General features: G+C 42.5%; 1 long non-coding RNA gene across 1 annotated transcript; it reads right to left on the minus strand.

Annotated features, from left to right (window-relative positions):
• Nucleotides 1-1,941: 1,941 nt before the first annotated feature.
• LOC125921842 (uncharacterized) lies at nt 1,942-21,514 on the minus strand. The gene is made up of 3 exons (XR_007457513.1): nt 21,000-21,514; nt 13,042-13,133; nt 1,942-9,686 (listed from the first exon to the last, which is right to left on the minus strand). It is a non-coding gene; the product is annotated as an uncharacterized LOC125921842 (long non-coding RNA).
• Nucleotides 21,515-22,356: the final 842 nt, after the last annotated feature.

Below are 22,356 nucleotides of genomic sequence, written 5' to 3' on the forward strand. Positions count from 1 at the left end.
CTTTTTTTCTGTGTCTGTAACCCTTTTTTCCTTTATTTTATTCATATGGTGCACTGATATTCATATGTTGAACCGATATTCCATCCCTGGGATAAATCCCACTTGGTCATGGTATATGATTCTTTTTATATGTTTCTGGAGTCCTTCTTTCTTTTATGTTTTTTCTCTATTGATTTCCTTTCTTTAGCTAATAAACATGCTCGAGTTTTTTTTTTTCCAATAATAACAGAACCAAATAAATTTACTTCATGGGTCCTATGCTTCCAAGCCACTGCCCCATCTCCCTTCTTCCATTTTGATTCAAGTTTTGGAAAGAGTTGTCCTCTTGCTAGCTTAATACTGATTCACAACTTAGCCGTATGGACATATGTTTTATTAACATCATGAAGGACTTTTTAACTACCAAAGTGCGTGAACATCTTTCAGTCTTCACTCTATTAGATGCATGTATCCTTCTATGGCTTGCTTCCTGTTTCCTTCCTTTTTGAAACTTTCAAATCCCTGGTTTTCTTTGTATCTTTTTTTTTTATTATTATAGTTTCTTGCTCTCCTTTGTGGGCACTTTCCCCCCTGCCTATAAAATACTGGTATGTTTTAAGGTTCTGTCTTTGGTGCACTTTCTGTCACTTTATACTTTGTCTGGGAAATCTCATAGACTCTCATCATTTTTTATTATCATCCATATGCTGATGAATGATGAATTGTTACCTTTGCTCAGATCTAACCAGGTATACCTCAATGCCTGGACATCACCATCTGAAAATGCCACATGCTTGTTAAATTCAAGAAGTCAAAATAAACATCTGAAGCTTTTTTTTCCTGCCCAACCTGTTCTTCTAGCTTGAAGCAAATTTCTGGGACTTAGGAAAATTTTTTTTTAAAAATTTGATGGTTGTTCATTTTTGAAAGAGAAAAAGATAGAGCATGAGTGGGGCAGGGGCCAAGAGAGAGGGAGACATAGAATCTGAAGCAGGCTTCAGGCTCTGAGCTGTGAGCTGTGAGTCAGATGATTAACCCACTGAGCCACCCAGGCACCGCTGAGACTTAGGAAAGTTTAAGCAGCTTTGTAAGTGAGGTGAGACTTGCCTCAGTTTACCAAAGCAGGTTGGCAATCCTGTCTTTTCATTGATGTGAGATGCTGTGTAGCAGAAAGAGATAATTCAATATTGGTACCCTACCGTCAGCAGACTTTGAGTCTCAACTAAGAGACAGGAATAGACACAGATGTCTGTCATCCAAGGCAGGTTAGGAAGAGTGTGATGGGGAAAAAAGAAGAATTATAATAGGAACCCAAAGGAGAAGGGACTTGATTTGGCCTGGAAAGGTGACATATGGGAGTGGGGACACCTCCCAGAGATGGTAACTTTTGCACTAGAACAGGAAGGTGAGTCGGACTTAGATCGGGCAGGGTGGTAGAGAACTGTCTGAGTTGTCATGAGGGAAAGGTCAGTGTGTGCAGGGAGGGGCATACGGTTTGGTGTGCCTGGTGGGAGATTGGAGGGAAGTAGCGAGTGTTTAGGTGGAGACCAGAATTTGAAGTGCTTTGAACGCTACTACGGAAAATTCAAGATTTTATTCCATAGAGAGACTCACTGAAGCTGTAAGCAGAGTAGTGACAGGGTCCAAGCCATGTTTTAGGAACACTTGAGGAGTCCTTTGCATCTAGTGTTTACCTGTATTTAAAAAAAAAAAAAAATTGGTCCTGGATGTTTCAGGGTCAGTGAAGTAGACAAGGTCTCGAGAGATCACCTTGTCCTTGTGTTTGCTCTAGAAGGGGTGGTTCTTATACATAAAAATAAAGAGGCAATGAGGTAGGATCTGCCATTACCCTGCTAAAGTTTGGCCGCCTCTGTGCAGGAGCTCGTCTTCACCACAGTCTTCTGGCATTGTCCCTTGCCCAAACTGAAATGTGCGTCACTATGTCTTGAAGGCGAGAGGAAAAAAAATGCATTAAGCAAACAGGAAAAAAAGAAGCACAAAGAAAAACCCACCAACAGCCATACGTGGCAGGTGTACAGACTCTTCCCTACTTAACAGCCCTCCCCCACCCAGCCGTCCTGCAATGCGGCTGTCAGAGTAAAACATAGGCCAAATGGGGCTTCCTCAGCATTTAGAACTTAAACTTTGTGACCTGCCCCAGGACTTCCTCTTCCCCTCCTGAACAAGGAGAAATCTGTCCCTCCTCTGCTTTCATAAGGCACTCTGGGGGTGTCTGGGGGGCTCAAGTCAGTTGAGCTTCCGACTTAAGCTCAGGTCACGATCTTGCAGTTCATGGGTTCGAGCCCTGCATCGGGATCTGTGCTGACAGCTCAGAGCCTGGATCCTGCTTCGGATTCTGTATGTCTCTCTCTCTCTGCCCCTACCCCACTCACACACTCTCTCTCTCTCTTTCTCTCTCAAAAACAAATAAACATTAAAAACAATAAGGCACTCTGGTTATCGGTAAAGTTCCCATGGCGTTTGCTCCTAGACTGCCTGTGAAATCCAAGGGTAAGACTGTGTCATCCATTGCTGTACTCTTGTTGCTGCCCAGTGCAGAACCCTGGGCATCTAGGCTCCTTAGGGCAATGACCTACAAAATTTGAGTAGCTTGGGGGTATGTAAAGAACAATATTTTGGAGAGTGAGAAGAAAATATTAGAACTTCATTTACGCTTATTTTTAACTCAACGTAAGGAGTTAAGCTTTATTATTCTTGAATGCACAGATTGACGTGAGTATGTGTGTATAAAGTATAAACAAATGTATCGGAATGAATGCTTCAAATGTTTTGGTTCGTGAGGTTTGATTAAAAAATATCGCAGATCATGCTCTAGGTGCTGAATTAATGACTGTGCATGAAGTAACTCTAAAGTATTTGGTGGCAAATAGGAAAATTCATTACCAAAGAAAAAACTAGCTCTTTAATTTATCCATTTATTCAGGCCAACAAACAAATACAAATATTAAATGGTGCCTTGTATATGTCAGGCAATGTGGTAGGCTCTGTGAGTTGTTTTGTTCAAAGATGACTACAATGCATGTGGAGGGACTTTGAAGTTTTAACTCCACATAATATAATAGCAGCATGTGAGCAAGGTTATAGGGGAACATAGGAGAAAATCCTCATTGCCCCTTGGGGGGGTGGAGCATTTGGGTACCACTTTCTGAAGGACATTTTGACAAACATGTTAAAGACCTTTAAAAAGTTCGTATCTTGAGGGGCATCTGGGTGACTCAGTCGGTTAAGCGACCGGCTCTTGGTTTCGGCTCGTGTCATAATCTTGGGGTTTCTTGAGTTCGTGCCCTGTGTTGGGCTCTGAGTTGGCAGCAGGGAGCCCGCCTGGGTTTCTCTCTCTCTCGCCCTCTCTCTCTGCCCCTCCCCGACTCGTGCTGTCTCTGTCTTAAAATAAGGAAATAAACTTAAAAAAAAATTCATACCTTGACCCAACAAGTTTACTTCTAAAAATGTATACAGAGTATAATGAAGGATTTGTGCAAATATTTAACTGCAAGCATGATTATCACAGCAGGATTTATGATATTGAAAACTCAGTGTTGTCCCCGGGTGGCTCAGTCAGTTAAGTGTTTGACTACTGGTTTTGGTTCAGGTCATGATCTCACGGTTTGTAAGATCGAGCCCCCTCAAGGGGCTTCATGCTGATAGCACAGAGCCTGCCTGGGATTCTCTCCTTCCTTTTCTCTCTGCCCCTCCCCCAATTTGTGCACATGCATGAGCTCTCTGTCTCTCAAAATGAATACATAAACTTAAAAAAAAGAAGAAATCTGTAACAGCCCAAATATTCAATATGGGATTGCTTACGTAATATGTGTTATCTCCATTCAATGTAGTACGACCCAACCATTAAAACTTGATATGCAGATACAGTTAATTACATTGAAACTTTTATTTACAATGTTTTAAAATTAAAATGAGTTATACACTGCTAATACAGATTTATTCTATTAATATGCATGCATATAGGAAAATACATGCTAAGTGTGTTCAGACTTTTTTTCAGTATTAGTTTTTAAATTGACATGTTGAAAAGTACAGTTCTGTGAGTTTTAACTATGGATAAATTTGTGTAACCACTACAACAACAGGACAGACAGCTTCAAAACAAACAAACAAACAAACAAACACCCTTGTATTGCTCTTTAGGGTTAGTGAGTTTTAACTAGATCCCATTTATGTAATATTCTGGAATAGGCCAAAATGATGCAACAGGAAACACATTAGTGGTTGCCAGAGACTTGGGTATAACCCTACAGAATAGCACAAAGGTAGTGTGTGTGTGTGTGTGTGTGTGTGTGTGTTTTGAAATGAGTGACATAAGGTACTATGAGAGAGGAAGAAGGTGGTGATCCAAATATGAATTCAATATCACTGTGGGAGGATTTGCCAGGTACACTAAACTCTGAGTCTTTTGAGAATCTGGACCAATTCCCTAAGTTTCTGCTTGATTAAGTCCTAAATTAGTCCTGGGAATGGTACAGTGTTGATCCTGAAGGTGGAATTTGAGTGGCCTCAGTTGTGAAAAGAGGAGGAATGTTGGGGTAGGAAGCCAGGTGGGGAGCATTGCTCATTTGTTCACTTATTCACTCAACATTTACTACATGAAAGGCATTCTTATGTTATTGCTACAATCCATGGTAATGCTGTCTACTTGTGGAATGAGTAGATAGTATGCCTACACACGCTTGAACACACCCACTCATTCACATACGCATGTGCTCATGTACACATGCATGGGTGGTTGCACAGGAGAAATGGCAAGCTTTGGCCAAGTGCCAGTTGGGAAACCCACAGTACTGAGCCTCGGGCACTGGGAGCCCCATGGATCAGTTCACAAGGTAGCCACTAACATCAAAGAGTGTCGGTATTGTTCCAGAACTGGGACAAAGGGTAGCTGTATCCCTGAGGTCTTGTGACACTAGAGAATTAGTTGATGCGTTTCCTTGGGATTGAAAAATATTCTAGATGGTATTTGAGCAGCTGAGCCTAAGGATACAATGCATTGACCAAAGAGAGAAAGGGTACCTATGAAAAGAATGTATCAAATATTTCTTGATTTAGGTAGCAGCGTGAATGGAGTTATGTTTTTTCCCAACAGGAAAGGGGATTAGCAGCTTCTTTTTAGCATCTAAGAACAAAAAGACAGCCAGTCTCTTGAACTTGAACTTGCTTATTATAAGCCCTTATCATAAACCATCACTCTCTGTGTATTGATTTCTAGCCAACGATTAACCAGATGTGACCTTAGAGCCTTGATAATAGCTGGGGAACTCACTCAACAGAGGGAAGCCTGCTAATTTATGAACAAAGCAGGTATTTACAGACCCCTCTCAGTCTCAGGTGGGTATTTTTCCATCTAGGTGGAAGTCACAAGCACAGAGAAGTCACAAACACGGAGCTCTGATGGGTCCCTGAACGGAGCTTGTGCTGACCATCTGGAAGGATGAGGAGGTCTAGACCTGACAGGAAATGATTCGATGTAAAAATCATGAAAGCAGCACCTGCTGTGGAGGGTGAAAATTCAATGCCTATGACCCACATGATAGTATTACTACTAATAATTCCATTCACTCATGTATACGTTACACTTTACAAAATTCTTTTATATTCATTATCATGGCAATATTTTTTGTATGATTCCATTTATATAAAGTTCAAAAATAAACACAAGTAAACTGTATTATCTAGAAATGCATACTTAGGTGATAAAACCATACAGCAAATCAAGGAAATGATCACAATAAAGTCAGGGGAGCAGTGACTCTAGAGAGAGAAAGCAAGAGTTACAAGAAAGGGGCACATGCAGTCCTTCTGGGTGGTGGTCATTTCTTCCCAGGGGTAGCGCTTGCCAGGGATTCACTTTACAATTTTGTTAAGCTGTACACTTATGACCTATGCACTTTGTGCACAAATGTGCTTTAGTTTACACACATCAAACAAACAAAAAGTCAAGAAAGAAAAGAAGTCAGTTCCTTCCTTTGTGTCATTTCAGTCTTGACTAGTTGTTAGTTATGGAGATTCTAGACTAGATATGGCTAAAGCAATGTAGTATATAAGGTGGGACTGCCTTGGGAGTACTGTGGATAGATTGACCTTATCCCTTATTTAAGAAAATCTGTGTGTGTGTGTGTGTGTGTGTGTGTGTAGGTCCAGTCTGAGAGTCCCATGGAAGGACTAAGAGGTTTGCTCGAGGTCACCAGCTAATGTCAGAGCTAGAACTTTTTCCCAGGAGTTCTACATCTGATACTCCACATCTAATGCTCTTGGGTAATGATAGTATTCCATTTCTAGCTTAAAAAAATTCCCCACATCAGGGTCACCCGGGTGGCTCAGTAGGTTAAGCATCTGACTCTTGATTTTGGCTCAGGTCATGATCTCATGGTTTGTGAGTTTGAGCCCCAAGTTGGGCTCCATACTGTCAATATGTATGGACTCATTCTCTCTCTCTCTCTTTCTCTCTCTCTCCCTCCCTCCCTCTCTCTCTCTCTCTCTCAAAACAAACAAACAAACAAACAAACAAACAAACTTAAAAAAAATTCCCCACCTCTGTTCATTTCAAATGGAACTGAGTTGGGTATCTTGGTTAATTGTGGAATTGTCCATTGGTGTTCAGACTTGCTTTAAAGATGGAGACTGTTTGGCTCTGTACAAGTTAGAAATGCCAAAGAAATGTTCACTTGGCATTGTGAGTTAAGGCAGTAGGAAAAATGTGTCTGATTTCCTAGTAACAGCAGCGTCTTGAAAAATTAGACTCCCTTTTACAGGTAAGATTCTATCTCATAATATTTTTGTATACCAAGCGTACTGTGTTCATTGTAAAATATTTAGAAATATTCAGGAGAGAGAAAAAGGAACTAATAACCGCCCGTAAACCCAACTTGCAGACACAAGCCTTATTAAATTTTGGTACGTTTTCTTCTATGTTTGTTTAAAACTTGTTTGCAAAACTGATATCCTAAAAATATGGTTTTGAAACTTGTATTTAAAAAAATCTTAACAGTATATTGTGATTTTGTTTTCATATTAATAGTTCTTCTATAACACGTATTTTAAGGCCAGTGTAATAACACGTTGGGTAAGCAAGTGTATCATGTTTCTTAAAAAGCCAATTTCCTTTTGTTAGCTATTTGGTTTTTTTTCAATTACTGCTATTGTAAATAATGTTGCAATAGGCATCTAAATAAGCATGGTAAATAAATCTTTGCACACACCCAGTGTTACTTCCTTAGAATAAATTCCTAGAAGTGAAATCATTGGGTCTGGGTCAAAGGGTATGCACACTTTAAAGGCTTTTGTTATGTTTGCCAAATTGCATTTCAGAAAGATTGTCTCAATTTATGCTCCCACAAGGAGTGTATAAAAGTGTTTTCCCCAGCCATGCCAATGCTAGATATTCGAACTTAAAATGTATTAAAAAAAGATTTTGTTTACTAGCAAGGTTCCAGTTTTTCATGTGTTTTTTAGCCCTCACGTTGGATTCCTTGAGTCCTTCAAGTAAAATGGCGTGTTATCTCTTCTACACAAGTCCTGACGATCAAACATAAATTATAGGACTAAGAAACTTCATGCGTATGTACACATTTAAAATTTTCCACTTGAACCAGGAAGGGAATCCATTATTAAGAAAAAGAATAGATTTTTGCCTGTGTTAACAGGAGAGCTCTCAACTGAGTTGTGTATTTGCCTAACTAATGCCCCATTAGGCGTTCTAAGCACATTAACATATTGTTAAAATATCTAACGATCATTCATAGAAATGGGAAGTCAAACAAGCCCAGTGTATCAATTTGCCAAATCCAACGAGCTCCTTGGCAGTGTGCTCACAAGACCCTATGGGGGACAGCAGGCATGAGTAGGTTAGACAGCCCATTAGCTTATGAAAAGAGCTGTCGATGCAATCATAATCTATTTGCCAGCATTTCACTGACATTTTTTCTGAGCTTATGGTGGTAGAAAGCTATTTCCCACATTCATACTCAGGCACTCAGCAGAACGATGGGCAGGTTAAATCCCAATAAAACAAATATTGCTATGATGCAAATCTTTCCATAACTGAAAGAATGTTAGGCCCCAGGTGGAATCCCATTTATTTCAAGTATTTTTTTGATGGCATAAAATCCTAACACAACAAAATAATTGGGACAATGCTGCGGCCCACATTCTATTGGGATTTGACTTATTAGTGATAGTTTGATTAACATGGCTTCTGGAAAGAAATCTCCTTTGATTACAACAGCAGCCTGGGGGAGAGCAGCTTTGGAGAAGGATGGACTTTTTCTTAGTTATTGCAGAGCTCTGAAGAGTAGATCTGAGGCCAGCGGCTGGGGGTAACAGAGAGTCTGATTATCGATAATCCTAAGGAATAAATTTCTAACAATCAGAGTTGTGCCCAGAACGGGAAACGCCATTCCATCTGTAAGGGTCCAAGCTCCCACTGGAGAAGTCATCAGGAATGCCAAGGAGGCCTTTCCTTTACTGTGGGGTCCAGGGTCTGTGTTTTCAGAGGAAGTCACATGAACATAGTTGGGGTGGGCTCTTCTACCAATGGGCTCTTCTCGTGTGTAACAAGACACACGAGAAATTCCAAGTGAATATTTCTCCACTCGCTTATTATTTATTTTGTTTTTGAATAGTACACAGGTCCAATACAGGTTGCCAAGGTGAAGGCCATCATCATCGTCTGAGTCAGGCCATAGTGCCAGGTTCGATTATCCCCCCCCCCCCCCCAAATCTCATAGGCAACTATTTATTTCTTGCAGAAGCTTCACTGAGGGTCGGATGGTTTTCCGAGGCGGCTCCCTTCCAATCAGAGGCTTAAGGATCCGGTCTACTTTAATTTTGTGCCTCCCTTCCTTCTGTAAGTGACGTCCGGGGCCTCTGTGGCAGTGGAGGAGGAAGGCATGGGAGACTTGCATAAACTCCTCTATGCTTCTGCTTTTGCCACTTTCATTTGCTGTTCATAGGTCAGAGGTACATACTCACCCGGCCCATTTTGGCTGCAAAACGGAGTGTCTGCCTTTGTCCCTAGGAAGACATCAGCGAAGGTACCCTTGTGAATCTATAGCCTTATTTTTTTTGCCATAGATTGTCTTTACTTTTATATTTTGCCTGGAAGGACACATATTTTCTTTACTCCATCATAGAACAAACTGGAGCATGACCTATGCATGACCACATGGACAATCGATTTTATGTAGTTTTAGCAGTTAACTTTCTCTACAGTGGCAAAAAGTTTGTCCCTGAGAAGTTGGACATGCAGACCCTCTCTGCTGGTGCTGTGTTTATTTGGAATAAAATGACAAAGATGGTGTCTGAGCCTCTCAGGTAGTTCTAACATTTTCCTGACTTTTCGCTCCGGATCCTTCTGGTGCTGGGTCTCCTGCATACTGGCTGTTGGGGAAGAGGAGTGTCTTCGTTTGCTCGGGTTGTTGTAACAAGGTATCATAAACTGGGAGGCTCACACGACAAAAGCTTATTTCCTCACGGCTCCGAAGGGTGCAAGTCTGAGATCAGAGTGTTCCTTGTGAGGCTGTGAGGGAGAATTTGTTCCGTGCCTCTCTCCTAGCCTCTGGCTACTTGCTGGCAGTCTTGGCATTCCTTGGCTTGAAAAAGTATCTTCCTGATCTCTGCTCTCATCTTGACATGGCATTCTGTCTGTGTGTGTGTCTCCCTCCATGTCCAAGTTTCTCCTTTAAAAATTTTTTTTTAAATGTTTGTTTATTTTTGAGAGAGAGAGAGAGAGAGCGAGAGAGAGCGAGAGCATGAGCAGGGGAGGAGCAGAGATCGAGAGGGAGACACAGAATCCGAGGCAGGCTCCAGGCTCTGAGCTGTCAGCACAGAGCCCAATATGGGGCTTGAACCCACAAGCTGTGAGATCATGACCTGAGCCCAAGTTGGAAACTCAAACTGCTGAGCCACCCAGGCGCCCCTAAGTTTCTCCTTTTTATAAGGGCACCACTCATATTGGTTGGGGACCCCCTCATGACCTCATCTCAACTTGATGACCTCTGTAAAGAGCCTGTCTCCAAATAAGGCCACATTCTGAGGCAAGAGAGCTGAGGGTAGACCCACTTTTCTTTTTTGAGCCTCTGTGCTTTAATCTGTTAGAAGAGGGGGCTGGGCTGGTGAACTTTGAAGTTCTAGCCTGCTCTGAGACTCTCTTATACAGTGGGTGACACTGTAAGGTATAACGCCATCATGTTAGAAGAAACCATGACTAGAAAGGTCTGTGTGGCTTTCTGGGTCCCTAATCTCCTCCTGTGGCATGGTTTAGGTGCAGGGAAAACAGGCCACACGTTGTGGTTTCTGCGTTGAGGGCCTTACTTTGGCAGTCAAGTTTAAACGCAGGCTCTCTCTCTCTCTTTCACACATATATACATATATGCACACAGCTTTGTTTTTGGGAAGGGGAGGGAGGTATTTTTAATAGCAGAGTTCTTTATCCTCTCTCTCTCACTCTTTTTTTTTTTTCCTGGAAAAAGATGAAATCATCCATTTATTCTGGACCAATTACAAGCACTAGAAAGCACAGGAGGAACAGAAAGCTCGATCACAAATAAATATACACTGGGGGCGGGGGGCACAGAGGAAACCGTTATTGATTGGCCTTGTAAAATCTGCTGCCGAATCGATAGCAATTTCTGGAAATGCCAGACATTTATTTTGTGTGGCTTGAACAGCGGAGATAATAATAAACGTACTTATGAAGTGAGTCTCTTGACACTATTTCCTTGAGCCCCTTATAATAACACACACACATAACGGGTATGATCGCCATACAAGCCTCAGTGAACACACTTCAGATATACATCCCGGGTTGAGTTGCCCACCACCGACCTCTCCTCTGTGCTGGACATAACAAAGATGTCCCTTAAAAAAAGCACAGACAATTCAGCCGCGTGAAGACAAGGGAGAGGTGCCCTCATCAGCTGGGGAGAGGCAGGCCTGGGCTTGTTCTGAGGCTCAGGGAAGAAAATCAGACACTGAAAGTGCTGGACCCTGCCCAGCCATTATGAATTTCTGGACCTGCCCTCTCCCCTGTGATATCCACGGCCCCTCTCAGAGTTCTGTTCATTGTTTGTCTCTAACAATGGGCAGCTCACCTCATGTGGCTACGCCCTCATCCCCATCCGTCATCTGTGGCCAGTCTCTTCTCCCTACTCCATGTGCAAGGGCATTTGGTAACCTCGTCAGGGCCATTATGTCTGTGAAAAGGCTCCGGGGTGTTACAGGAATTGGGAATTTGCTCAACGTACTTCAGCATGGTCAAAAGAGCTACCACTTACCGAGTACCTGTTATGGGCCATGTCCTCAACGCTCATGGCCTCATTTATTTCTCACCACAAACCTGAATTATTATTGTTCTTTGATTAATTTTTTGGTAAGAAACTGAGGCTCAACAAGGTTAAATAAGTTACCCAAGATCGTGAAGCTATTAGGAAACTGAGCTAGATTTGAGCACAGATCTGCTTCTAGATTCTGTATTCCTTCCATTCTGCTCTTGCCAGCTAGGATACTGGGAGATGAAATGATACCATGCAGAGGGCCTTGAATGCCCGGTGAAGGCATGTCACATTATTCCCATGCATTAGGGAATGTAAGAAGGTCTCTTGGAAAATATAAATGGTACAATCACAGTTAAGTTTTAGAGAGATCGTTTTGGTCCTATATTTAGGACAGATTGAGGCAGGGAAAGAGGCTGAGAGATAGAATGGAAGGATACAACAGCAGATTTGATAGGAGGCTCAGACTAGGAGAAGGACAATGGGATCACCAAGAGACGATCTTGAAAGTCACAGGATTGGAAAATGCTTCCCCTTCTCCCTACTTTGTCTCATCCCTGCCTCTGCCTCCTTTCCCAGCCACTTCACCTGCTCCTATTTTGGGATGGTGGGAGGATTCTCTGGAGAATCTTCATTCCCAGCCTGGGCCTCTTCATGCAAAGTCAGTCTCAATGATACTGTTGGATACAGATGCCTGCTGAGCTGAGAATTGATGGAGATCTCTTTTCCATCTCACTTCCTTAATACATCTCCATTTAGTATGGCTCTGCTAAGGAGATTTTGAACTACTAATTTGGATGGCAGGAGAAGGTGTGTGTTTTTTTGGAAACTGCTAGATTTCCAGATCCCTGGCTGTGTCCCATCTCTTCATAATGAACCTGTAGTTTTGTGAGACAGTCTTCAGGACTCTGAGGTAAGTGTGAAGACACAGTATGTCTTTCCCTTGAGATCTGAATTGGTGTTGAGAGTAACTCTTTCCCCTTCAAGTACTCAAGGAACTGGTTCTCTTCAGATGCTGGGTCGATCCCTGTTTCAGAGAAATAACTGGGAAATAGCTGTCTAAAACCCTAAAGATGGGAACTCAAAGAGATGTCTTGGATGGACTGACTATCACGCAAGGACACATGTGAGTTACTTCTTCAGATGTCTTTTGTGCATGTACTTTATGCTATACCCCATGCAGGAAGCCAAGGAGAATTGTACAGAGTTCCATCCCTCAAAGAGCTCACAGCCTAGTAGAGGACATAAGTTCATGTTCACAAATAACATCTATACAAGGCAGTCTCTGGTCCACATTACAAAACTGCCACAGACCAAATAAGACAGGAGAATTCACAGGGAAATAGAAAAGCTAGCTTGCAGTTTTTTAGTGACCCTTGAATGAGAAGACAAAAAAAAAAAAAAAAAAAAAAGGAAACTTTGGGGTGTTCCAGGAGCAGAGAATGACAATAGCACGGTGTGGCAGCGAGAAAGCACAGAGTGTGTGAGGAATCCTAGAAAAGAATCCCATTTACTGAGATCCCCACTCACACAGATCCACTGGGCCTCAGTGGAAGAGAGGGGGAAAAAGGTTCAAGAGGTGGTTTAGAGTTAGAAATGGGTTAGAGAAGACTTCAAACACCAGGCAGATGCCACAACTACACACAAAAATCGGACAACTTAGATGAAACAGACCAATTCCCCAATAACTACTACAACGTATGCAATACGATATAGGTAATTCGAACAGCGCTATAATTATTATTAAAGAAATTGCACTCACAATTTTAAAAGCTCTCAAAAAGGAAATCCCCAGTCTCAGATGGTTTCACTGACGAATTCTTCAACAGAGTTAACACCAATTTTACACGTCTCCTAGAAAATACAAGAGAAGGGAAACAATCCTCAATTCATTTTATGAAGGTAGCATTACCTCGATACAAAAACCAGACAAACAGTGCAAATAAAACTACAGACCAACAGGGGCGCCTGGGTGGCGCAGTCGGTTAAGCGTCCGACTTCGGCTCAGGTCATGATCTCGTGGTCCGTGAGTTCGAGCCCTGCGTCAGGCTCTGTGCTGACTGCTCAGAGCCTGGAGCCTGTTTCGGATTCTGTGTCTCCCTCTCTCTCTGACCCTCCCCCGTTCATGCTCTGTCTCTCTCTGTCTCAAAAATAAATAAACGTTAAAAAAAAAAAAAAACTACAGACCAACAACTCTCATGAATATAGAGGTAAAAAAAAATTATTAAAAAACCCACAAAATATGAAATAAAATTCAACAAGTACCAACAAATTATGCACCATGACAAAGTACGGTTTATTTCAGAGATGCAAGACTGGCTCAATATTAAAAAATCAATTAGTGTTAATCCACCATATTCAGTGCCTAAAGAAGGAAAAACAACAGATCATCTCAGTCAATGCAGAAGAAGCATTTGACGAAATTCAATACTCATTCATGATAAAAATTTTCAGAAATCTATGATTAGAGGAAAATATCGTCAACTTGATAAAGAGAATTTACAAAGCCCTATGACTACTATTATACTTAATGGTGAAAGCCTGAATCCTTTGTCCCTTAGATCAGGAATGAGGCAAGAATGTCCACTTTCACCTCTTTTCTTCACATTGTTGGAAGTTCTAGCACATGCGAAGCATCAAGAAAAGGAAATGAGTAAAAAAAATTAAAAAAAAAAAAAAAGGGGCGCCTGGGTGGCTCAGTCAGTTAAGCGTCCGACTTCGGCTCAGGTCACTATCTCGCGGTCCATGAGTTCGAGCCCCGCGTCAGGCTCTGGGCTGATGGCTCAGAGCCTGGAGCCTGTTTCCGATTCTGTGTCTTCCTCTCTCTCTTCCCCTCCCCTGTTCATGCTCTGTCTCTCTATCTCAAAAATAAATAAACGCTAAAAAAAAAAAAAAAATTTTTAAAAAGAAAAGGAAATGAGTAAAGTTCAGAAAGAAAAAAAAATTTTTTTTAAATTTTTTACAGTTTGTTTTTATTTATTTATTTTAAACTTTTTTTTTAATGTTTATTCATTTTTGAAAGACAGAGAGAGACAGAGCACAAGCAGGGGTGGGGCAGAGAGAGAAGGGGACACAAAATCTGAAGCAGGCTCCAGTCTCTGAGCTGTCAGCACAGAGCTCGACAGGGGGGCTCCAACTCACGGACCAAGAGATCATGACCTGAGCCGAAGTCAGACGCTCAACCGACTGAGCCACCCAGGTGCCCCTTGTTTTTATTTATTTTGAGAGAGAGATAAAGTGCAGGCAGGGAAGGGGCAGAGAGAGGAGACAGAATCCCAAGCAGGTCCCATGCTGTCAGCACACAGTCCAATGTGGGGCTTTGAATTCAGGAACAGTGAGATCATAACCTGAGCCAAAGTCAAGAGTCCGAGGCTTAACAGACTGAGCCACACAGGTGCCCCCAAAATAAACTTGTCCCAATTTATAGATGACACGACTAGCTATGTAGAAAATTACAAGGATTCTTTAAAAACAAAACAAAACAAAACCAAACCAAACTCTTAAAACTAATGGGTGAGTTCATTAAGGTTGCAGGATGCAAAAATAAACATACAGTTAAGCATCTGATTTAGGCTCAGGTCACGATCTCATGGTTCCTGAGTTTGAATCCCATGTTGTGCTCTGTGCCGACAGCTTAGAGCCTGGAGCTTGCTTGAGATTCTGTGTCTCCTTCTCTCTCTGCCCCTCCCCCACTCACATTCTGTCTCTCTCCCTCTCTCTCTCTCTCTCTCTCAAAAATAAACATTAAAAAAATTCAAAATAAACATACAAAAACCAATTGTACTTCTCTGTACTAGCCATGAACACATGGACCTTGAAATTCAAAATATAATATCACTTCTCATCACTCAGAAAATAAGAAACTTGGATGGAAAGGTAACAGAACATGTACAAGACTTGTACACTGAAAAGTAGAAGATGCTGAGGAAAGAAATCAAAAGAGATCCACATAAATGAAGAGGCATACTATTTCTGTTCATTGATTATAAGACTCAACATAGTTATACTCATTTTCTATTTCTGCCTCAAACAATGACCACAAACTTGGTGGCTTCAAACAATGCAAATTTATTTTCTGATAGTTCTGGATTTCTGAAGTGTGGGATTGGGTCTTATGAGGCTCACATCAAAGTATTGTCAGAGCTGGTTCCTTCCAGAGGCTCTGAGGGGAGAATCCCCTTCTTTGCTTTTCAGCTTCTAGAAAACACTAGCATTCCTTGGTTTATGGCCCCTTCCTCTATCTTCAAAGCCAACAGCATAGTACCTTCAGATTTCTTTCTCTCCACTGTTTGCCTCATCACGTGTCCCTTCCTTTGGCTTTATCCTTCCACCTCCTTTGTATAAAGGCCTTGTGATTACGTTGAATCCCCTGGATAATTCACCAGGCCTTTCATCATATCGCAAAAACGCTTTTTGCCATATAAGGTAACGTATTTACAGTTTGCAGGGACTGGGATGTGTAAATCTTTCAGGGGCCGTTATTCTGTGTACCACACTAGTAAAGCCATCAATTTCCTCCAAACTGATATACAGAATTTTCACAATTCTTCTCAAAATTACAGTAAGATTTTTGGTATGCATGAAGATTATTCTAAAATTTATACGGGAAGGTAAAGAAATTTGAATAGCTTAAACAATTTGGAAAAAGAAGAATCCAGTCGAGGAATCTGTCCACCCATTTCAAGACATATTATACCGCCATAGTAAGCAAAACTGTGTAGTGTTTGTAGAGAGATACACAGATCAATAGAACAGAATAGAGAACTCAGAAATAGACTCACACAAATACGACCATCTGTTTTTGACAAAGGCACAAAAGCAAGTGGATGGGGGAAAAGATAACCTTTTCAAAAAGTGGTGCTTGAGTGATTGGACACCGAAAGGCAGAAGCAAACAAACAAAAACACAAACCTCAACCTAAGTCTCACACCTCAAATGAAAATTAACTCATAATAGATTCAAAAGTATTTAAATGGGGGCGCCTGGGTGGCGCAGTCGGTTAAGCGTCCGACTTCAGCCAGGTCACGATCTCGCGGTCCGTGAGTTCGAGCCCCGCGTCAGGCTCTGGGCTGATGGCTCCGAGCCTGGAGCCTGTTTCCGATTCTGTGTCTCCCTCTCTCTCTGCCCCTCCCCCGTTCATGCTCTGTCTCTCTCTGTCCCAAAAATTAAAAAAAAAAAAAAAAAAAAACAAAAACGTTGAAAAAAAAAAGTATTTAAATGGGTTTAAATATAAAACATGAGGGGTGCTGGATGGTTCAGTTGGTTGAGCATCTGACTTTTGATTTCAGCTCAGGTCATGATCCCAGGGTCGCAAGTTTGAGCCCTGCTTTGGGCTCTGCTCTGAGCATGAAACCTGCTTGGGATTCTCTCTCCCTCTCCCTCTCCCTCTTTCCCCCCTTCTGCTCATCTCCCCTGCTCACATGTGTGCTTTCTCACTCTTGGTCTCTAGAAAAAAATAAAAATAAAAATAAATGTAAAACATGAAACTATAAAACCTTTAGGAAAAAAAATAAGAAAAAAACTCCTAAAACTAGTATCTAGAATTACATCTAGAACTAAGCAGAGTTCTTAGACTTGACACCAAAAGCAAAATCCATGAAAGAAAAAGTTGGTAAATGACACTCCATCGCAATTGAAAGAAATTTGCTCTACAAAGCTCCCCATTAAAAAGATGAAAAGACAAACTACTGACTGGGAAGAAAATACTTGTCAGATATTAAAACATATCTGTCAAAGGCTCAAAGGTTAAAAGACAAAGCATTTAATTTGAAATCAACAAATGATATGAAGAGACATTCTACCAAAGAATATAGACAGATGTCAAGTAAACGCAGAGAAAGACATTCGACAGCATTAGAGGGCAGGGAAATGAAAATTGAAAACACACGAGGTATCACTATCCACCTATCAGAATGGCTAGAATAACAAAAAAATAGTGACACCAAGAGCTCAGCAAGGATGCAGAGAAACTGGTTCACTCATACATTGCTGGTGGGAATATAAAAGGATACAGTCTCTTGGGAAAATACTTTGGCAGTGTCTTAAAAAAAAAAAAAAGTGAGCATGCCATATCATACTTCCCAGAAACCATACTCCTGAGCATTTCTTCCAGGGAAATGAAGATTGATGTTCACACAAAGTCCCGTACACAAGTATTTGCAGCAAACTTGTGCATAATAGCCCCGAACCGGAAACAACTCAAATGTCTTTTCAGAAGATGAACAAACTGTGATGTAGTCATACATGGAATACTCCTCAGTAATGAAAAGGAGCTAACTTGACACACACACGACCTGGGTGAATCTCCTAATCAGAATTATCCTGATAGGAAAAAAAAAACCAAAACAATCACAGCAAGTTACATACTACATACGATAGGATTCCATTTATATTACATCCATGAATTGACAAGATTTTAGGAATGGATAACGCAAGGGTGGTTTCCAGGGATCAAGGAGGAGATGGAAGAGGGAGTGGAGTGGGTTTGGCTATTGAAGGGGCAGAATCAGAGATCCTTGGGGTACGGAAATATCCTCTGGCTTGACTGTATGAATGTCAATATATTCATTATGATATTGCGCTATGAGTTCGCAAGATGTTAACATCGGGTGAAGGATACATAGGCTTTCTCTGTATTTCTTACAAGTACACAAGTTGTTTACCAGTACCTCTAAATAAAGAGTTTGATTTTAAAACAACAACCCAGAAGAGACTCAAACTAAGATGCTGATAGTTTTGGAGGGAGGTGATGCGGAAAGGCATGAATGAGACAAACCGTTCAGAGCCTTATTTTAGCTATTTCCCCCCACCCCGATCATGATATGCCTGGGTGGATTGAGGTTGCTCGCATGTCTCTGAGGGATAGCATCTCTCTTGTTTGTTCACGTACTTGATGAGAATGGCGAGGGACTTCTCCACCTTGTGTCCAGTTGGCTTGGAGACTTGTCCTATTCTGATCTATGTCAGTGTCTCCTGGAGGCAAATCAAGGAGACATTTATAAAAGGCTTTGGGGGACTGAGCTACTCTCTCATTGGTCCCAATGATAACGTTTGGGGAAGTCACACAAAGAAATTTTCTACAACTTTCGAAGGCAGTAGGGAGGTAGTGGAGGCCGTATGGGCATGGATTGCATATGAGCTTGCCTATTAAGCCTGTAGGACGAACACAGAGAAAGAACCAAACGTGAGGGAACGCTGGTTTCTAGAGTGAGCGTGGGGCTACTGTCTCCCCTCCACTTCACACCCATGTCTGTGGGCACACGTGTGCTCCATGCTCAAAGATGAGCCGGGGTCAAAAGCAAGTGTATGATGCACTCCTGAGTTAGAAAGGGAGCTTTTGGGGGGCACCTGGGCTCAGTCGGGTGAGGTCCGACTTCGGCTCAGGTTATGACCTCGCAGTGTGTGAGTACGAGCCCTGTGTCAGGCCCTGTGCTGGCAGCTTAGAGCCTGGAGCCTACTTCGGATTCTGTCTCCCTCTCTCCCTGCCCCTCCCCCCCACCTCTCTCTCAAATATAAACAAACATTAAAAAAATTAAAAATAAAAAAGAAAGGGAACTTCTGCAGGGCTGAGCTGATAGCTTTGATGGTCTATCCCTGCTGCCTGGGAGGGGGCTCTGCTTAGAAGGCCACTGTCCCTGGGAGACCTGGTTTGGCAGAGTTTCATTTTGCTTTCAGCCTGTAGCCTAAGCAAGGGGAGGCCTGTTGAGTCCCAGCTGCCCAGCTCAGTAGGAATCTCACTGAAGTCTGGGGCCCAGGCCCAAGCTTGTGGTAATAATGTTGCTCCTCTGCCTGAATTTGCCACTACCTGGCTCCCTCAGGAAATGGCCGTGGCAGTGGCTTGAGGGTTTGGATCCCGAATCCAGATTCCAGATGAGAGAGACAGACAGGGAGAGGGAAACAAGAAGAAAGAAAGCAAGCAAGCAAGAAAGAAAGGGAAAAAAGAAAGCAAGAAAGCACCCGAATCCAGATTCCAGATGAGAGAGACAGACAGGGAGAGGGAAACAAGAAGAAAGAAAGAAAGCAAGCAAGCAAGCAAGAAAGAAAGGGAAAAAAGAAAGCAAGAAAGCAAGAAAGCAAGCAAGAGAGAAAGAAAGAAAGAAAGAAAGAAAGAAAGAAAGAAAAAAAATATATAGATATATTCACTTCTTCCCTCCTCCCTTGCCCTTTTCTTTCCCTTACCAACCTTCACCCCCTGTACAGGCTTCTGTTGTTGTCTTGGTTTACTTCGCATTTTAACCCTTGCCTTGCTTTATTTTAATTTTTTTGCTTGTTTGTTTATTTGTTCGTTTGGTCGGTTTGGGTTTGGGTTTTGAGTAAATGAGGAGCCAATTCTCTAAGTCAGTTCCAAGTCTGAATAATGGCCGGCGTGGTCGGTCTCTGGCGTCCTATTTCTTCCCCTCCTCCCCTTTCTCCCTCCCGTCCGGCCACACCTGACTTTTCACCGTGTCCTGCACGTGCCAAGGAGGCACCCCTCAGAGTCTGGCCATTTACCGTTTCTTCTGCAGGCTCCCCCCCAACCCATGGATCCACATGGCTTGCTTGCCCACCTCTGCTGGTCTTCCCCTACGCATCACATTTTCAGGGAGATTGTCATAGGACGTCTCGCGTAAAACTGTACCACGCATACTTCCAACACTTGTAGCCCTCTTCTCTGGTCTCTTCATTCTTCAAAGCATATATGACTTGCCAACACTGTATTTGACTTTTACCTCATTCGCTGTCTGACTTCCTCAATTAGATTGCCAGCTTTATGAAAGCAGGGTGTTTTGTTTGTTTTGTTCACTACTGCATCCAGAACATAGCCTGGCACAGTACACAGTATCAATAAATATTTGGTAAATGAACGAGTGGAATGAGGGAGTGAATAAAATTCTTTCAGGTGTTAGGTAGAATGTAAGTACATATGCGATTTATGGCTAATATTTTAAATTAAATGTATTGTTAATTAGCTTGGTAATTATTAAGCATATTTTAAATAAATATATTGTATTACTTATATTAAATAGTATGAATTAATTATTTTATTTTATTTTTAAGCCTTTTTAAAATGTTTATTTATTTTTTTATTTTTGAGAGAGAGAGAGAGAGTGTGAGCAGGGGAGAGGCAGAGAGAGAGGGAGACACAGAATCCAAAGTAGGCTCCAGGCTCTGAGCTGTCAGCACAGAGCCCAACGCGGGGCTCGAACTCATGAACCATGAGATCATGACCTGAGCTGAAGTCGGACGCCTAACCGACTGAGCCACCCAGGTGCCCCAAGGATATATTTATATTTTAAATAAATACACTGCATGTATGCATGTCTGTCTATCTACACAATATATAATCACAAACTTTATTTGTTTTAAGTCTATGACCTTGAAAATAACCCTGGACTGGTGTTTGAAGGGCTGGGATCCGTTCCGGCTCCTTCAAAACAGATCTGCCAGGAAGAATCATTCCGTGTCCCTGCCCTGGTATCTGTACTTGTGAAATAGGTATAATATTCCTTGTATACCTCACAGGGTTATTATGAGAATCAAATAAGATACTGGACAGGGGTGTGTGAAAACTAAAAGGCCAATCAAACACACCCTCCAACCTTCTGCAAGGATGAAACACCGTCGTACGAATGTCTAGTTCTAACGCGAGAGAATGCAGACAGCGCCCTTGCTTATCCCCGTGGTGACAGAAACACAAACTACGGCAAGAGAGCTGGGCACGTGGGGGGCCTTCATCCTTACGTGATACCGTGAAGCTGTCTTCGAGACGTCTCGTAGGAAGCCCGAGTGTCGTTTGGGAACTTATCAGGAGTGTTTCGCGGGGAGGGGGAAAGGAGAACAGAGCCCAGCGTGTCATGGAATATTCCTTCCTGTCTTCCATTCCCCCCCCAAGCCCTGTGCTGTTGCATTTCTCTCTGTGTATTATTGACAGAGGAAATGCTGATTCACGGTCTGAGTTACAGGAAACCTTGTTTCCTGGTGAAGAAACAAGCCGGGCGATGACTCCTCTGCCAGTTTCTGCCCCATGCCCTTCTCCCGGGCCTGCACTCAGAGGGGGCTGAGAAGGGGCAGGGTCGGCTCCGGCCTCCCCAGTGAGGTCACCTTCCCGTGGAACCGAATCCAGCACAGGCTCCTCACTGGGCCTCTGCAGGCCCTTCCGGCTCTGACCTCACGATACCTTTCCGTCCCATCTCCCACCACTCCCTCCTTGCACCCCGTGCTGTGGCCACACATGACTGCTCCCAGTTCTCTGTGAACACCTTGTATTTTCCAGTCGCTGTGCTTTGGCTCTGGATGTGCTTGCCCTGCCTGGAATGGCCCCTGACCCAGTGTCGGTTCATTGAAATCCTACCCTTGCTCCAATTCTGCTCGGCTGCTACCCACCATCTGAAGCCTGCTAGGCTGTCCCGTATTTATTTTGATTCTTTTTTGTAGGGGCGTTTTCAAGTATGCACAAAAGGAGACAGAGCTGGATGACCAAGTTCTGTGTAGCCATTTCCCAGCCTCAGTAAAGAACTGATTTCTCTTAAGTAGCACTCGATCCCTCCTTCTTTGAGCTCTGTCAGTAACTCTTATGCTCTGTGCTTTACTCATATTTGCTGAATTGAGTGGGAAGAAAGTGAGTCAGTGGATTTCAAATGCTGTTTATTATCTGCCTCCCCCAATGGGGAAACTGAGGCACCCCAAAGTGAAGCGAGTTGCCCAATGTCAGAAGACAGGGAGTGGTAAGCCGAGACCAGACTCTTCTGAAGGGCCTCACGGTCCAAGCGGGAGGTGTGGATAATGCACTCATAACTCACATACTCATGCTACTGGGTCTCAAGTTCTATCGGAGTTCGGGGTAAGTGATTAGTAAGTATGTGTTGAATGAACCAATTGATCTTCTATCCAATTGATTAATAAGATGACTTCTGAAGGGTGACACTGAGCAGACCCCTGGTCCTCTCCATGCTACAATCTAATGTCAATATGTTGAAGGCACAGGAGGTACCTGACTCGTGTGGAGAGAAAAGCCAGGTACCTACAAAGGCCAGTGAGAGTTAATGAAAAGTTTAAAATGACAAAGAGTTTAAAATAAACTCTGCGTTATTCCAACATG

Source organism: Panthera uncia, chromosome C2 (genome assembly GCF_023721935.1).
Source record: "Panthera uncia isolate 11264 chromosome C2, Puncia_PCG_1.0, whole genome shotgun sequence".
Taxonomy (NCBI): Eukaryota; Metazoa; Chordata; class Mammalia; order Carnivora; family Felidae; genus Panthera; species Panthera uncia.